The sequence below is a fragment of the Falco peregrinus genome, chromosome 11 (genome assembly GCF_023634155.1).
Source record: "Falco peregrinus isolate bFalPer1 chromosome 11, bFalPer1.pri, whole genome shotgun sequence".
In the NCBI taxonomy this organism is placed as follows: domain Eukaryota; kingdom Metazoa; phylum Chordata; class Aves; order Falconiformes; family Falconidae; genus Falco; species Falco peregrinus.
The window spans coordinates 23,661,694-23,676,958 of NC_073731.1; the positions used below are offsets into that span (position 1 = coordinate 23,661,694).

At 38.2% G+C, this 15,265-nt stretch overlaps 1 protein-coding gene across 1 annotated transcript in view; it reads right to left on the bottom strand.

Annotated features, from left to right (window-relative positions):
* USH2A (usherin) overlaps positions 1-15,265 on the bottom strand; it is a 390,454-nt gene that overhangs the window by 140,102 nt on the left and 235,087 nt on the right.

The following is a 15,265-nucleotide window of genomic DNA, read 5'->3' on the forward strand; positions in this document are numbered from 1 at the left end:
AGAGTTAAAACAGTGGAAAGTTACTGGCTTTGTCATTTAAACGCTCGTATAATACTTTTGCTTTTCATGGTCCAGTAGTTACCATTTGCTTCTTTCTTTGGTCTTTCCAACAGAAATTTTTTCTGCTGCTATTTCCTTCCTTCTCTATTGGAAAAAACAGTCTCACAGATCTGTAACTTAAGGTGTAGTTGTAAGCCTCAAGGCGTAAGTTGTAAGTTGTAAGACAAGCAAACAGGATTTTACAGTAAGTTTTATGATTTTCATTTACCACCTGTATATGAGGTGGTTACTAAGAGGGAAACAGAGTTTGTGATACACTGTCTGAATCATTCTCTCCCCTAAACAGATGAAAGAATGGCATTGGCTCAGGAAAAAAAAAAAAAAAAGTTAATCAATCATATACAATTGTTTTTATTTATACTGACATATACATACAGAGATATGTCAACAGCATCTGCCACTTTTACTCTGATTACACATACTTACGACTGGGCAACTTAAAAATTCTTCAGCTCTAGCTCCAAACTGCATTATGTAGAAAAGGCATAGGACATGTCTTGCTCCAGCCTAGAGACTTGTTCCCTTTCCCATAAGTTCAAGGTCTGCCAGTTCTCGTAAGAAATTTTTACTAAAAGCTGTCTGCTAGTGTACCCAAGTTATTCCCAGGTATTTTACCCCTGAGAATTGCCCCCTGGCCCTGCAACCTTCCTGCTTTTTCAGGACAAGATGAAGTGGAACAGGATCTCCAGCTCCCCTCATTCCCTTCCCCTCCTCTCTGTGTGAAAAAGACAACAAAATTTCTGGGCCTGAGCCAGCGTGGCTGACTTTGGATGCTCCCTCCTGCTGCCGTTATCTAGGCATAGGAAATAAGGCCCCAGTAAATCCCAAGTAAACTTGAAATACTCCTGTTTATAAATCCAGGAGATGTTGGAGGCTAAGGTGATTCATGGTCTGCAGATCCCTTGCCAACACCTTCAAGGCCAATCAAGAGCTTGTAAGCACCTCAACTCCAAGGGAAGAAGATGGCTGATTTAACTTGAACAGCCCCCCAACATCTGTCCAGCTGAGCCATCAGAAACAAAACATCTGCATACCAAATGTCTCTGTATGTGAATTAAATTTCACCCTTAGAGTAAAATGAGGAACATATATTTACCTCACTTAACATTGTTCTGTTTAGCAACCACATAAGTAATGTTGGAGTTAAATTGTGCAATAAGAGGATTTAAATCTTATGGATGTAAAGTACAGTACTCACAAATGATCATTAATTATTTTGGCACCCCTTTATAAAGTTATTCCTGAACTTGTCAGCAGGCAAAGAGTCAGCACGAGAAAGATGGCACAACTAATGTAAAAACTTCTATTGGAAGGTTCTGAAGTGTTTTTACAAGCTGATGCTAACACAAAGACTCAATATTCCTTCAAAGAAGGGCTCTACCTCATTTAAAACTGAACTGTCTGTAGCTTAAAATGCACTAGTTGCACACAGAAATCCTACACAGGGAAAAAAAAAAAAGCTACATCTAAAAATGAATCTAAATGAATCTAATTAGCTGAGCTGTAGTTTGACCAGGAAGCCAAAGTTCACGTTACTGTTGAGGAGACAGCATGAGCAACTCACTGAGGAGGCAAAAGCGTTAAATTTACTTCCAGTTCTGTCAGGACACATGACTTCACCTTTGTCTTTCATTTCTCAATCTGTTAAATGGAGATAATAATACTTATCCTTCTTTGTAAAGCTCTCCGAGATCTACAAAGTAAAAGCTCCGATTAAGCTCTATGTATGTATGGTGCTGGTTATTACAGCGATACTGGAATGTTCATCAAAAAACAAAGATGTAGCTGTCTAAATGTCAATAACAATTCACAGTGCAGATGTTATTTTAGTGGCGTAGGTAATCTCAGCTAAATGTTCAAATCTCTTTTACCAACAAAAGCACAGCATAGGAAAGAGTAGAAAATTTGGACAGATCTCTTCTGTAAAAGTTGACTGACCTGTAGAACAAGCCAAGCCCACTACTTTCAAACCAACACATTAGAATATACAGCAAATGCATTTAATCTGAAAGACTTCCTGCAGGTCGCAGAGAATACCCTCGGCTCTGCACTTCCACAGGGAGGGGGCAGGGGATACAACGGATTGTCAAATCTCTGCTGAGTCATAACGAGAAAGGTGCTCTATTAAACTAATCACGCTTTGATCATTAAAGCTACAGAGCACTTCCCCCCCCCAAATGGTAATTATAAATTGCACACAAAACATCCTCTATTTCAAACACTCCTCATCACCAAGGTCTTCAGTGTAACATTTCCCTCAGCTTAACCCTTTTTATCCAATCCATATTCCCAAGAGACTCCTTACTATCCAAGTAATAACTGGCAACCAGCAATAATTCTACTGCAAATTTCTCAACAGAAGAGCCATGTATCTATCAGCTTGATATATTGTCTTTAAGATGCAATGTTGCTCAAAAAGCTCCCCTCAAGCTTTAATATGACCCTCAGGGGGCAACCACTCCACTTGCAACCTACTGAATCAACATCTAGCCCAGTAAACCCTCACTTAGCAGGGCAGAAAGTCATGCTTTGTATATGAAAAGACTACAAAGGCAGAATAAAATATTTAATCAGATGCCAATTCTAATCAAAGAATTAATAAACAGTCCCACAAAATAATAAAAATTAAAGGCTGTTTCCAGCTGACAATGGTATATTGTGTTCCAGATGCTCAGGTACATGCAGATGAGTCAAGAAAGATCTGATCCCTGCTTGGCCACTTATGCACTAAGCAGTCTTTCTTTGAAAAGTGTTTCAGTTTCTTGCCTCAATTTCCTTATCTTAAACAGCACATACAGTGGTAGTCAGCTTTGTATTTGTTTATTTTAGTACAGCGAGCATTGCGTTAAATGATTGTACTTAAATGTTTACTCCATGTCAAAAGCCTGTTTTTCTAAGAGGTATTCGCTATATTTATTATAAGGATATATCTGAAAATTAAATTTTCTGAAAGTAGACTTTGAGTAGAACAATTGAAAGTGAACTACCATTAGGACAATAAATTATTATTTAGTTATGAAAATGTCTGCACCATTAACCTTTAATAAGATGAAGAAGAGTCAGCAGAGCTTGAGTTGGTATCTGTCAAGCTGGTGTCAGCTCACACTAACTTTGATACGAAGTAACACCACTTTTAACAGTGATCAGATATATTGGCCCTGCTGTATCTATAATATCTGCAGACAGGCAGCTTGAAAGGTTTGGAGCTATGTAAATGTAACTCTACAATTTGCTACATCTTCATATGCAAAATATTTAGCACAGATGATGCATTTGTATCTTATTGAAATATTTTTCACACATGTGGATGAAAATGGTAACTGCAGGTGTTTAACTACAGAGAAGGAAAATAGGCTTTCCACAGTTTCTGGCATAACAGCAAGGAAAAGTTTCAGTCAGACTGCCTTTAGATGAATATCTCCCTCAGTCATGCCGACTCCCACTCTTTTCCAGGTTCAATTCACAAATCCCATTTCTTTATCTCATTGCAGTGGTTGTTTAGATACTCCTGATTCATTTTCTATTTCAGGTGCCCATACTGAGATCATCTCATTACAGCATTTTTTATGGCAATATGTTCTGCACGTTGACATTTGTTTCTTCTGATTTTCCCAGGTATGCCTGTTATCTAGTTGTTTGCTCAGTCCAAATAATTCCAGTCATTGCACTCTCCATAATTCTTAACATGGGCATGTGGGTTTGTTTCATTTAACCGAAAGACAGGCCATGATGCTAGGCCATATGTCATCACTAGAAGGGCATGCTAGTTATAAAACTTTATCTATTGGCAAAGCAGAAGATTGCTTTTATTTCTTTCTTATCTTTACAGGTTCATTGAAGTTTACTCCAGTTTGGGTTTTAACCCTCTTTTCCCAGTTATCTTTCCTACTTGGTGTACAGCAAATATACACAGTTGGTTTTGGTTTTTCATTTAATATATATGGTTGTTTTCCACATACTCAATGCCTAAAGAATGCATAGAGTATTTTTAGATTTTCTTCTTGATTTTATAATTTCCCTGATATATGTTTTCAGTTCTAGAGGTACCTCGGTCTAATAATACATATACCATGGACAGCGCACCCCTTACTCAACACACGTCCGTGCACTTCGGAACACACAATGCAATAGGTGACCTTATTGCTTGTCCCCCTCTGGCACATGGGGCTTGGGAAGAAAGGAAGCTGCGCTATGGGAAAAAGCAAGTGAAGAGACATAAAGGAGTAGCTTAAAGCCACCATAAACTTCCCAGTAAATTCAAATCTGTTCACATCTTATGTCAGTGAAATTTGTTTTTCCAAAGTTTAACATAAGCAGGATGCAGAAATATCTCGTTCTTTCTTCATGATCTATCCTGTTTTATACATCTGATCTCTGCTATAACAGTAATTTAATTTGAAAAAGAGTATCTTTGTACATCTTTTCACTTTTAGCATTAATCTTTAATGTTACTTGTAAGGCACAATAGCACTCAGGAAAATGAAAATAAGAATTTTGAAAAAATCTAAAATTTATCTTTATATGGATTGGGTGTGTAAGCTCTAGCTGCAAATTTTCCTTCCCTTGCACTATTTGGTATTCCAAGATGCAGAGTACAATTTCAGTAGGGCCCTGAAAATCAACTTAAGCTTTACTCCATGACCTGCAGACCCAAAGATTTTGAAATCCCAGAGCAGGCTTACTTATTCCTCATTAATACTGCTCCAGCAAAACCCAAAATCAGGCACCCCCCCCCCTCCTTTTAATGAACTTTTCTTCATGTACAACCTGAACATCTGCAATCCAGATACGGGTCTCAAGTAAAAATACATGTAAGAGATGCCCCTTTCCTAAGTGTTATATTTTACTGAGGTCAACACTATAAAAATGTCTTACAGATTTGTCACCTTTACCTTTAGATAAGAAGTAACTTGTCTTCCTTTCTCATGTTAGCTAAAAGTTTATCCGTGTTACTCAGCAAGAACTTTGCTAAACTAAAAGCTACAAAAGAATGCCAATAAGCAATTAGCTGAATAATTTATTATTTTAATACCTGTAATAAAGACATCGGATGGAATTTATAACTGCCCAGTAAAACTAATCATTCATCAAACTGTTTAAAAGGATGCCTAGCCAATAACTGTCATATCACAAAATTATTTTTTAAAAAAAATACTATGAGGAAAAAAGCATAAAGATTGGTATTACAAAATCAGGCAGAAACCAAAATTAAACAAACAGATCCTGTGGGTTAATTGTGACTCTGGTTACTGGAAAATAAAATTTCTCTGTGAAGTAGCTTTGAGAAACTATTTTATCTGCCTCTTTCTACTTAGGGGAACAGATGTGGCAAGAGCAGAGGGAACAAGATCCTGCCTATCTTCATGCAATAGCTTCACCTTTCTGCATGAAACAGCTTTAGAGATTAATTTGAGGACTTCTGAACAACCTACAGTTGTCACCATCCCTCTCATCTCCTCCACAGACAGCACAAGCAGAAAGTTTGACTCTGGCTTGCCTGGAGGGGACCAGGTCCCTGTCACAGCTCTGCCAAAGCACTGCACCCCTCAAGCTGCCACCTCTTCTCCTGCCCTTTCTGTAATAGAAAAATGTGCATTTATGCTGCCACATTTCCAGTGGCATTTACATGTTGTTTGGAAATTAATACCATATAGTACTGTGATTTATAAATAGAAAGAACATTTAGAAAAAGAAAATCAGTATTGTTGACTAATAGAAGTAAAATCTTAGTTTGAAATGAAGAAGAAAAATCACCTTACTTTTAACTAAAAATATCCATTGTTTATACCAATAAACTAACCATTCTTCACCGCAGACTCACATATTAAGGGATCAGATGACTTTATCATTGCTGGCAATGTTACAAAAGGGAAGGCACTTCTTCCTTGGGCGTAAGTACATTTGGATAGCTCAGCTGAAGATGTGCAGTCATTAATACACCTCCTTACAGCTGTGATTTGGTTCTAATCTCATGACGGCACAGATATAAAACAATACTAAAAGTACAAACAGCTAGTCTCATTGTCTTGCAGATGTGCGTGTGATGCGTTTATGGTATGATATTCCCATAATCACTGATGATACACCATTGTTTTCTGCAAGGAACTTGCAGAGTTTCTGAAAGCTTTTGCATATTCTAACTTATCTACTCTCCTGAAATATATCTTTATGAAATATATGTATATGACGTATGAGAAAAACAACTAGTTCTTGTATATTTTGTTCATATATCAAAAAGTGCCATAGGAGTGCACTAGGGAACATGTTGTCAAAGAAACCATGGAATTTTATCTTCTCATTTCCCATTTTCTCTAAGGTCTATGTGCTTATCACAACAATATCAAAGTGTCTTCTATGTCAATGCACTGAAATAAATATATTCCCATTGAAAGTCGTGAAGGAAATTCAGGAACTGGGAATGTAAAAAGATCTCATAAACATTACAGACTCTACCTTTACTGACTAGGAGTTTCCTCTTGGCTTGCAAGAAGTGTTCACCTAAAGACAGTGGGAGTCATGCCCTTAGAATACTGAGTATATAATACTTTGAAAATTTACCTCTTATACTTCAATCAAGTGTCTTAGAAAATTTTGATCCCTGGAAGTCTTTTTCAGTAACAACCACATTCTCACAAATAGAAGTTAAAAAAAAAAATAATTTACTACTTTGCTCCAATCTCCAAGCTATTAAAAAGCATGTTATCTTTTCCCGTTCACTTGAGTTGGAAAAGGCTGAAAACAAAAATATGAAAGAACAATACTTATTAAGTAGAAGCTCTTGTTTGTGTGTTATCTTAACCTGCTTCTCAATTCACTTTAAGGCGTTCAATGCATATAGCCTTTGAAGTAGTCTATACTCTCTAGTTTTCTTCTGCAAAGTACAGAACATGTCAGGTTCAGACAAAATACCAAAAATTACTGTATATTTTATTAAAAGCCTATTTTTTCCTCTCTCTCTTTTTAACAAAAGTCTAATTTAGTTGTTGTTCCCTTAGGTACAAAGTACACAGTTCATAATTCATTTGATATAAAATGTCAGTTTAGATTTTTGCACTTCTTTGATAAATGAGAAAAAACATGTACATTTCAATTTCCTTCTGCGAGGTTTTACTAGCAGAAGTCCCCCTCCCATTGTGCTGCTCAAAGACCTTTGTGCTAAATTAAACATCAAGATTCAGAAACTGTAGGGAATGATATTTCCAAGACATACAGTACAAATACATGAGACTGGGAAAAAAAGGTAATGATTTTTCCTACCAGTAAAGTGATGTCTCCCAAAGAGCATCTTTGATCCTTGAATTAGTTCTCAGTTATAATTTAATATATCAAAACTGTCAGCAGCTTTACTTACATTTAGACATAAAGTGATATAGTCAGCTCCACAAAGAGCAAAATACAACATTCAGGGGCTTGCTCCCCTGCCAACATGTGCTTGTGACTCTAAAGTCCATCAATATTAATGGCAAAAATCTGTGTACATCAAAGGAGACAGCAGAGAATTAATTTAATTGTATCTGTCATCATTAACAGTATGGAGTGGTTTTTCCTATATAACCAAATTCTGCCATTGATCAACGTGCACAATGTTGATAAATCTGCACAATGGCAAAGAGCAAAATCAAAAATTTAGTTTTGGAAATAAAACTATTATAATTAGGAAAATAACAACAAAACACTATATATTATTTTCTTATGTAGCACATGAGGCCAAGGCCGACAAATCTGAACTATCACATTTACAGAGCAAACAAGAATTCTTATCACTTCTCAAAATTGCCAGCTGCAATGCCATGGCTGTCACTTCATGTTACAGTCTAGTTCAAAAGCTGCAGTATCAATAAATTAAGCTATATTAGAAAATAGCAATTGGATCACATTCTGATGCTGAGCATTGGCACTGATGAACAATGTATGTCCAGATCCACAAATGCCCAGAACTCAGGACCTGCTCCTCTTGCCCCCTTTGCTGCTGACATGTACACTGCCTCACTGCAACCTGACAAGTGTCTTTAGCCCTGGGTTACAATAGCACCTGCTCCATCTTTTCCCCTAGTAAATAAGATCACATTTTCCCCGCCACAGTATCAGAGCTTCAACAGGACAGAGGGGCAGTATTCTGCCTGCCTTACTTATGAACCCAGAGATTAGTATGCTGCCCAGCAAGGAGGAGATGGGAATGGTAGTCACTTAAGGATGAATAATCCAGATCTCCTTTTTTTTTGGCCAGTGCTCTAACAGAGATAAGCTATGACAAAATATGAAAGGTGACACCTCTGTTCCACCTAACTGTAGCAAAAATCCCTAACTGTTTTTATAGATTGGTCCCTCACTAAAAATAACACTTCAATTGACAGAAATATGATCCAGGTGTTATCTGCTGAAGCAAAATATTTAATATTTTAGGTGAATAAAAAGCAATTCAGACAAGGCTATTCGCACATGGAAATAATCCGTGCAAAATATACCGTTGACTTATCTGATGAATAGGGCAAAAGGATTACAACCTTTTATACCCAACCCATCCACATAGGAATGTTCATACAGCGTTATTAAGTAGTTACTCATCAGTTAATGTCCTGTTCCAGATACTTTTAACAAATAAATCATTTATAAGAATTAACTCTTGGCTTCATTTCCTAAGATAATGTTGAAGAACACACAAATCCAATGTAATTGGTGGAAGCGTGTCAATAAACAACAATGAATGATCTCTTCCCAAGTATTTTTTACTGAAAAGATCTTGGCTACTGTCTTCTTGTTCAAAACTGGGTAGCCTAATTAATTAAAAGTCTTAGTAACACCAACACGTTTTATTCAAACCTAAACCAGGCTGGCCTTATATGCCACAAAACATGTCACAGCATTTACTCCAGTCTGCACATATGTTGAGGTAAAGGAAATACCTTGGTAATGCTTACTCTCTACAACACAGATTTTCTTCAATTTTTTGACAACAAGTGGAGAGGCAGGGAAAACTTCCTCTCCTTTGTTCATTTTTAAAACGTAAGATTGAAAGCGCTAAATCTTCATCACAGAAAATTTACAGCTGCTTAATTCTGATTAAAACCATCAGGAACATCCTGTTGAATTTTTTGGACAGCACTATCCATTTCTTATGAATAACCCTCTCAAACAGGCTTCTTGGTATGTAAGAGCACTCACAACTATGGTGGAAGTATAAAGAGTAGTCTTTATAGAATGCCATCTCTTCACTCAATCAACTTCCTTTCTTTCTGTGTCTATTAGAGCTTCTTAGCTGATCTAAAATCTGTGAACCCAAATTCACATATTTTCTATGTATACAGTGGCTGCATTCAACTATGGTGACCATTTTCACGGAAAGGCAATCCCTCTGGTCTTACCTGAGGGACAAGAAGAGAGGCTGACAAACTTTCTCACATGTATATCATACTTTTCAGCACCAGGATGAATATAAAAATATCTTTTCTCTTTCCTTACTTACACATGCTTGTCTTTTTATCTATCTGTAAAATGGGAATAACAGTCCTCAGTCACTTCAGAAGCCTACTGGAAAGCTGAATTAGTAAATATTTGTAAAAATCGGGAAAGTAAATATGCCAGTATACAAATAGTAAGAATTAATATAATTCAATAGGGGATGTATCCCACTGTAACATGAAATATATGAATTCCCTCTCTCATTTTACTAACCTGGAATTTAAGAGCATAGTCTTCTTTGTGAGGAAAATAAGACCTGCATATAGATCCAAAGAAAAAAAGACAAAAATCAAGCACGTATGCATGAACATGCATACACTAACATATCATATACGTGTTTGTGGGTGTGCACATGCGTGCAGACACAAAAATAAATGTTCAGAAAGAAAAGCACCATGAGGGAGAACTATCAAATATCAGGAATCACTAAGGTCTATAGACTCTTATAGTCACCTTTGTTGTAAGAAAGAGGGTAGCATACACCACCACCGCATTATAGGGACACCAGAGGAGAAATGGTAACTCTGATGACTGACTCTCACTCAACTTCCCTTTTCACTACCTTTTTGTCTTTCTAGAGAAGCTTATTTCTCCTTAGGTACTCAGTCAACTAGCTCAAAGATAACAACTGCATAGATGTTACATATTCTAGGAAGAAACAGGGAAAAGAAATTGGCTGCTCATGGCCTGAATGGATGTACCTTACGCTGGGTAAAACGCTGGCTGGACGGCCAAGCCCAAAGAGCAGTGGTGAATGGAGTTACACCTAGTCACAAGTGGTGTTCCCCAGGGCTCAGTACTGGGGCCAGTTCTGTTTAATGTCTTTATTGACAATCTGGACAAGGGGATTGAGCGCACCCTCAGTCAGTTTGCAGATGACGCCAAGTAGGGGGGGAGTGTTGATCTGCTGGAGGGCGCGAAGGCTCTTGCAGAGGGGTCTGGGCAGGCTGGGCTGATGGGCCAAGGCCAGTTGTATGAGATTCAATAAGGAGAAGTGCCAGATCCTGGACTTGGGTCACAACAACCCCACGCAACACTGTAGGCTTGGGGAAGAGTGGCTGGGAAGCTGCCCAGTGGAAAAGGACCTGGGAATACTGGCTGATGGCTGGCTGAATATGAGCCAGCAGTGTGCCCAGGTGGCCAAAAAGACCAACAGCATCCTGGCTTGTATCCAAAAGAGTGTGGCCAGCAGGACCAGGCAGTGATTGTTCCCCTGTATTCAGCACTGGGGAGGTCACACCTTGAATGCTGGGTTCAGTTTCAGGCCCCTCACTGCAAGAAAGACGTTGATGTGCTGAAGCATGTCCAGAGATGGGCAACGAAGCTGGTGAAGGGGCTGGAGCACAAGTCTTATGAGGAAAGGCTGAGGGAACTGGTGTTGTTTAGTCTGGAGGAGACTCAGGGGGGATCTTACTGCACTCTACAACACCCTGACAGGCACTGTAGGCAGGTGTGTGTCGGCCTCTTCTCCCAGGTTACAAGCGACAGGACAAGAGGAAATGGCCTCAAGTTGCCCCAGGGGACATTTAGATTGGGTATTAGGAAAAATTTCTCCACTGAAAGGGTGTTCAAGCATTGGAACAGGCTGCCCAGGGAGGCAGTGGAATCACCATCCTTGGAGGTTTTTAAAAACACATAGACACGGTGCTTATGGACATGGTTTAGTGATGGACGCGGCAGTCCTGCGTTAATGGTTGGACTTGATCTCTAAAGATCTATTCCAACCTAAATGATTCTATGATTGTATGACTTAAACACCACCAGAACAAATAATTAACTATATGGGAAAAGATATTTTCATTCTGCAAAATGTTTTAAGAATTCAGTATTTTAAAACTCTTACTTTGTATCTATTTCAGATCTATTTCCAAACTATACAGAAAACTTCTATAAAGAAAACCAGCAAAAAAAGCAGAAGCACTTTTATGCCCACAGCATTTAAGATCAGCTCCTGTTTTCTCCCTAGCTAAAGAGAGGAAAAGGATAGTAATTTGACTCTCTCTACATTTTCACCCTCACCAAAATCTTATGAGAACCTTAATTTTTCTCCTCTTAACCTTTTTGGGTTTTGTTTTGTTTTTTGTTTTTTGGGTTTTTTTTAGTATAGAAATGTGACAAATATGTAACAGGGTGACAGAACTTTGCTGTTCTGTCCAGGAACTTCAAAGCTTCCTCAACTGTACAAAGTAGCTCAAAAAACCCCTTGCCACTCAAGTGCTTTTTGTTCAGAAGACTAACTTCAACTGCAGAAAATTCAGAATGAAATGACAAAAAAACCCCTACCCCCAAACCCAACACACAGACATTTACCTTTGCTGACAGGTAATGAAAATGCCATTTTATTCTGGAAACTACAGGGGCAGGAGTTGTCAAAAATAAATATAATAAAGTGAGCTTTTTAGAAAAGCAGTGCAAATCATAGTAGCAAGGTAACATAAGAATTGATCCAATTCCTATTGTTTTAATATTTCTTGAAAATGGTTCAAAAGACAAAATTCATGGTGAGATTTTAAAAATGTTTTCTGTATGTTTTCAGTAGGAATTTCAATGTCATTTTATTGTAGAATTCCTTTAAAGAAGAACCTAATTTATCACAAGGACTGTTGACTGTAAATAGAGTACTGAACAGTCTAGTTCAGATTTACACAGAATGAAAAAAAAAATCTAACCATGAACAGGCTTAAGATTATATAAAAGTTGCATACTTCGTCTAAATTGTCTTCTTTTTTATGTACAATTGAAATTGGTCCAAAATAGGCTTATGTGATGGTAGGTAATAAGTTTAAATAATGATTTGTTGCTAAATTCCCCAACATCCCATTTTCCCCAGTTGTCTATATTCCTCTGTTTTTAAGAAATACAATCAAGCTGTAGTTTTCCAGCATGAAATCTGCTTTACCACACGTTTCTTCCAAGAGATCTTAAGTACCACCTGGACCTCATGCTAAGGCTAGGTTTTGGAAAGACCTGGAGCGAGACCTCTACAATGAGGTTAATAGCCTGCTTATAGACCCTCAACTGGCTATTTCAAGCTGTTGCACAGTCCTCCCTTTCTCAACTGGCATGCCGCAAGCAAGCAAAACCAGCCATATTCTCCTAGGCAACTAGAATTGCAATTTGGATCTTCTTGCCCTGTTTCATGCAGCTCCAGAAGACAGAAAATAACCTAAGAGCTGATAACTACAGGTTTCCTATGTCTAGAGCATGGAAACACCACAGCTGTAACTATGGGAGATATGCCTCACCCCAAAAAGGTAGGGTGTAGGGGCAAAGGGAAGGAGGCTATTGGAAATAAAAGGACAAAGTTGGAGTGTCATTGGCTTCTGGCACTCCAGTTTTATAAGTAGGGACTTAGGCTAAGTTTCAATTTAAAGCAACCTTGAGGTGGTCCTTTATGATGTGTGGAGTTAGGCTGAGCCCCAGCTGGCTGCAACTTAGGAAAGTGAGCAGTAAAGAGGGCACCTCTGTGCCTCCTATTGCCAGAGTGTGAAGATACAACCTTTCAGGAATGAGTCTTACTTCTCTCTTCTCTTACCAGCCAAACGCCCACCCAAACCCAAGAATAGATACAGTATGAGCTCACCAAAAGATGTGCTGAACAGACTGGGAGAGGGGAATAAAAGAAAAAAAGTAGAACTAATGAAAATGACAATCAGTTCAATACTGCAGAGGTTAGAGAAGAATTACTGTTTCATTAGAACAGCTCCCAGTTTTCCACACAAGCACTTCTGCAGTCTTACCCTTATATCCCCATGAAATCATCTTTCTGGACAAAAGGAACTGGAACGGACAATTTACACAGCTTGCCACTGACACTCTTTAATTAGCTAGGTCATTGATGAGAGATGTAGGAGAGTTCTTTCCCCCTCCCTACTCTATCCTGCTCTCCTTAAACTACCTCTAGAAAAGATCTGGTCACAATTTTTCACAAAGACCTTTCTGTTAATGCTCCTCACCGCACCCCTGTAGACTTCTTTGCAACAACTTTGTTTAAAACATTTCCTGTTCTTCATCAAAATCAAAGATCATACTATTATGAAGTTACAGAGATAACACGCAAATGTTTGAGAAATCAGAATTTTTAAAAACGTATTTTTTTCACAATGAATAAAATAGAACGATGCCAAAAACTCTTTTTTTCCTAAACTACCTTTCATTTATTTTTTCCCATTTTTAAATCCTGATTTTACCACTCTACCTTCACAAGAAGTCGCATAAGAGAAAGAAAAAAGAAAAATTAAAAAGAAACAAAAGATACAGAATGAAAAGAATCCTGTTAAATTTTAGTCCAAGACTACCAAGGGGGTGGTGGGTGGTGGGGGGCGGCATAAAGAAAAAGAAAAAAGAAAGAACCAAATAACAGAGGGGGGGGGGGGGGGGGGGGGGGGGGAAGGAGACAAATTAGAAAAGCAACTGATGCCTCAGAAATACCTGAAATCTGAAGTAAAGGAAATTCTCTCAAAACAAGTTTTATGATGTGACTATTAATGTGATACTGAGCATCATGGAAAAAACAAACCTGTCTCACAGGGAGACCCCTAGCATATTCAGGCTTGATTTTTCTTCCTAAATAATTCTGGCCTAAGAGCATCAGTTTGCTTTGTTTACTGAATATTCATTCACCTAAGGAGGTCTGTTGGCTTCAGCGATCAACCTGCACGAGCAAATACTTTCAGATGTGAATAGAAGGTGTATGATGTGAATCTTATTTGTTTGCATGATTAGATCAATGATCCTATGATGCGGTTCAATATCCAGTCTCAGAGGTGTTCCCACCTAAACTAGCAGTGGCTGAAACCCTCTGATTGCAGGACACCATCCTCTGTAGATGTTGAACAAACATCAACAGCTGCAAGTATGTGGGCTCACTTTTGGCTGGTGAGAAGTAGCCCAAGCTCCTAGGAAGAGGCATGCAGCATCGCACATGCAAACAAGGGACCAGAAAAGGGCAAGTGGCTTAAGAGTGTAAAGCAAAAATCTCACATCTTTCAGCACTAGACATTCCTATGTTGTGCAAATCACAGACAGGCCATAAAAACGAACAACATACTTCATAAATTATGGCAGAGATTAAAGAGACAATGCTCAGGCAATTCTTTTTTTCAGAGTATCCTCCCTTTTATGTTTTAGATAGGGAAAATGTATCAATTCTTTGAGGCTTTTTTCTATAGATAAGTCAGCACGAAGTCAATGATTTGTAATCCCAAGCACAAGCAACCACACAGAGACAACTCCACAATGTGATACAGAATTTCCATCTATATTGCAAGCGTCACACCTCTTGTCATTAGTCGGGAATCCAGCCTTTTTCTATGCTTTGGAGGTGGCAACTGAGCCTCCACTTGCCTGTTTCCCATCTGATCAACAGCCTGTCTCTGTTCTCTCTTTGCACTCATTTTTTTCAACATTATCTATCTTCTTCCTTTCTGCAGGACTTCTCATCCCCTTCCATATTAGGGCTATTGTCGTTGAGGGAAGGGAACAAATGGATTTAACTAATAAGCTATTCCCAGTAGAGACTGAAACTTTCTTTTCTGTTAGCTTACCACCTCATATTACAAAGCAATCCTAAAATAATGGGGTCCTCTATATGCCACTACATCAGAAATAGCACTCATTAAGAAGAAAAATATATAACCGAGGACTGCGTGCAGAAGATTTTCTCCCAGATTTTTTCAGTTTTACTTCCACTGTATCATTTCAATTCATTTACCTAATTAAACTAATTCTAAAACAATTTGTTCTC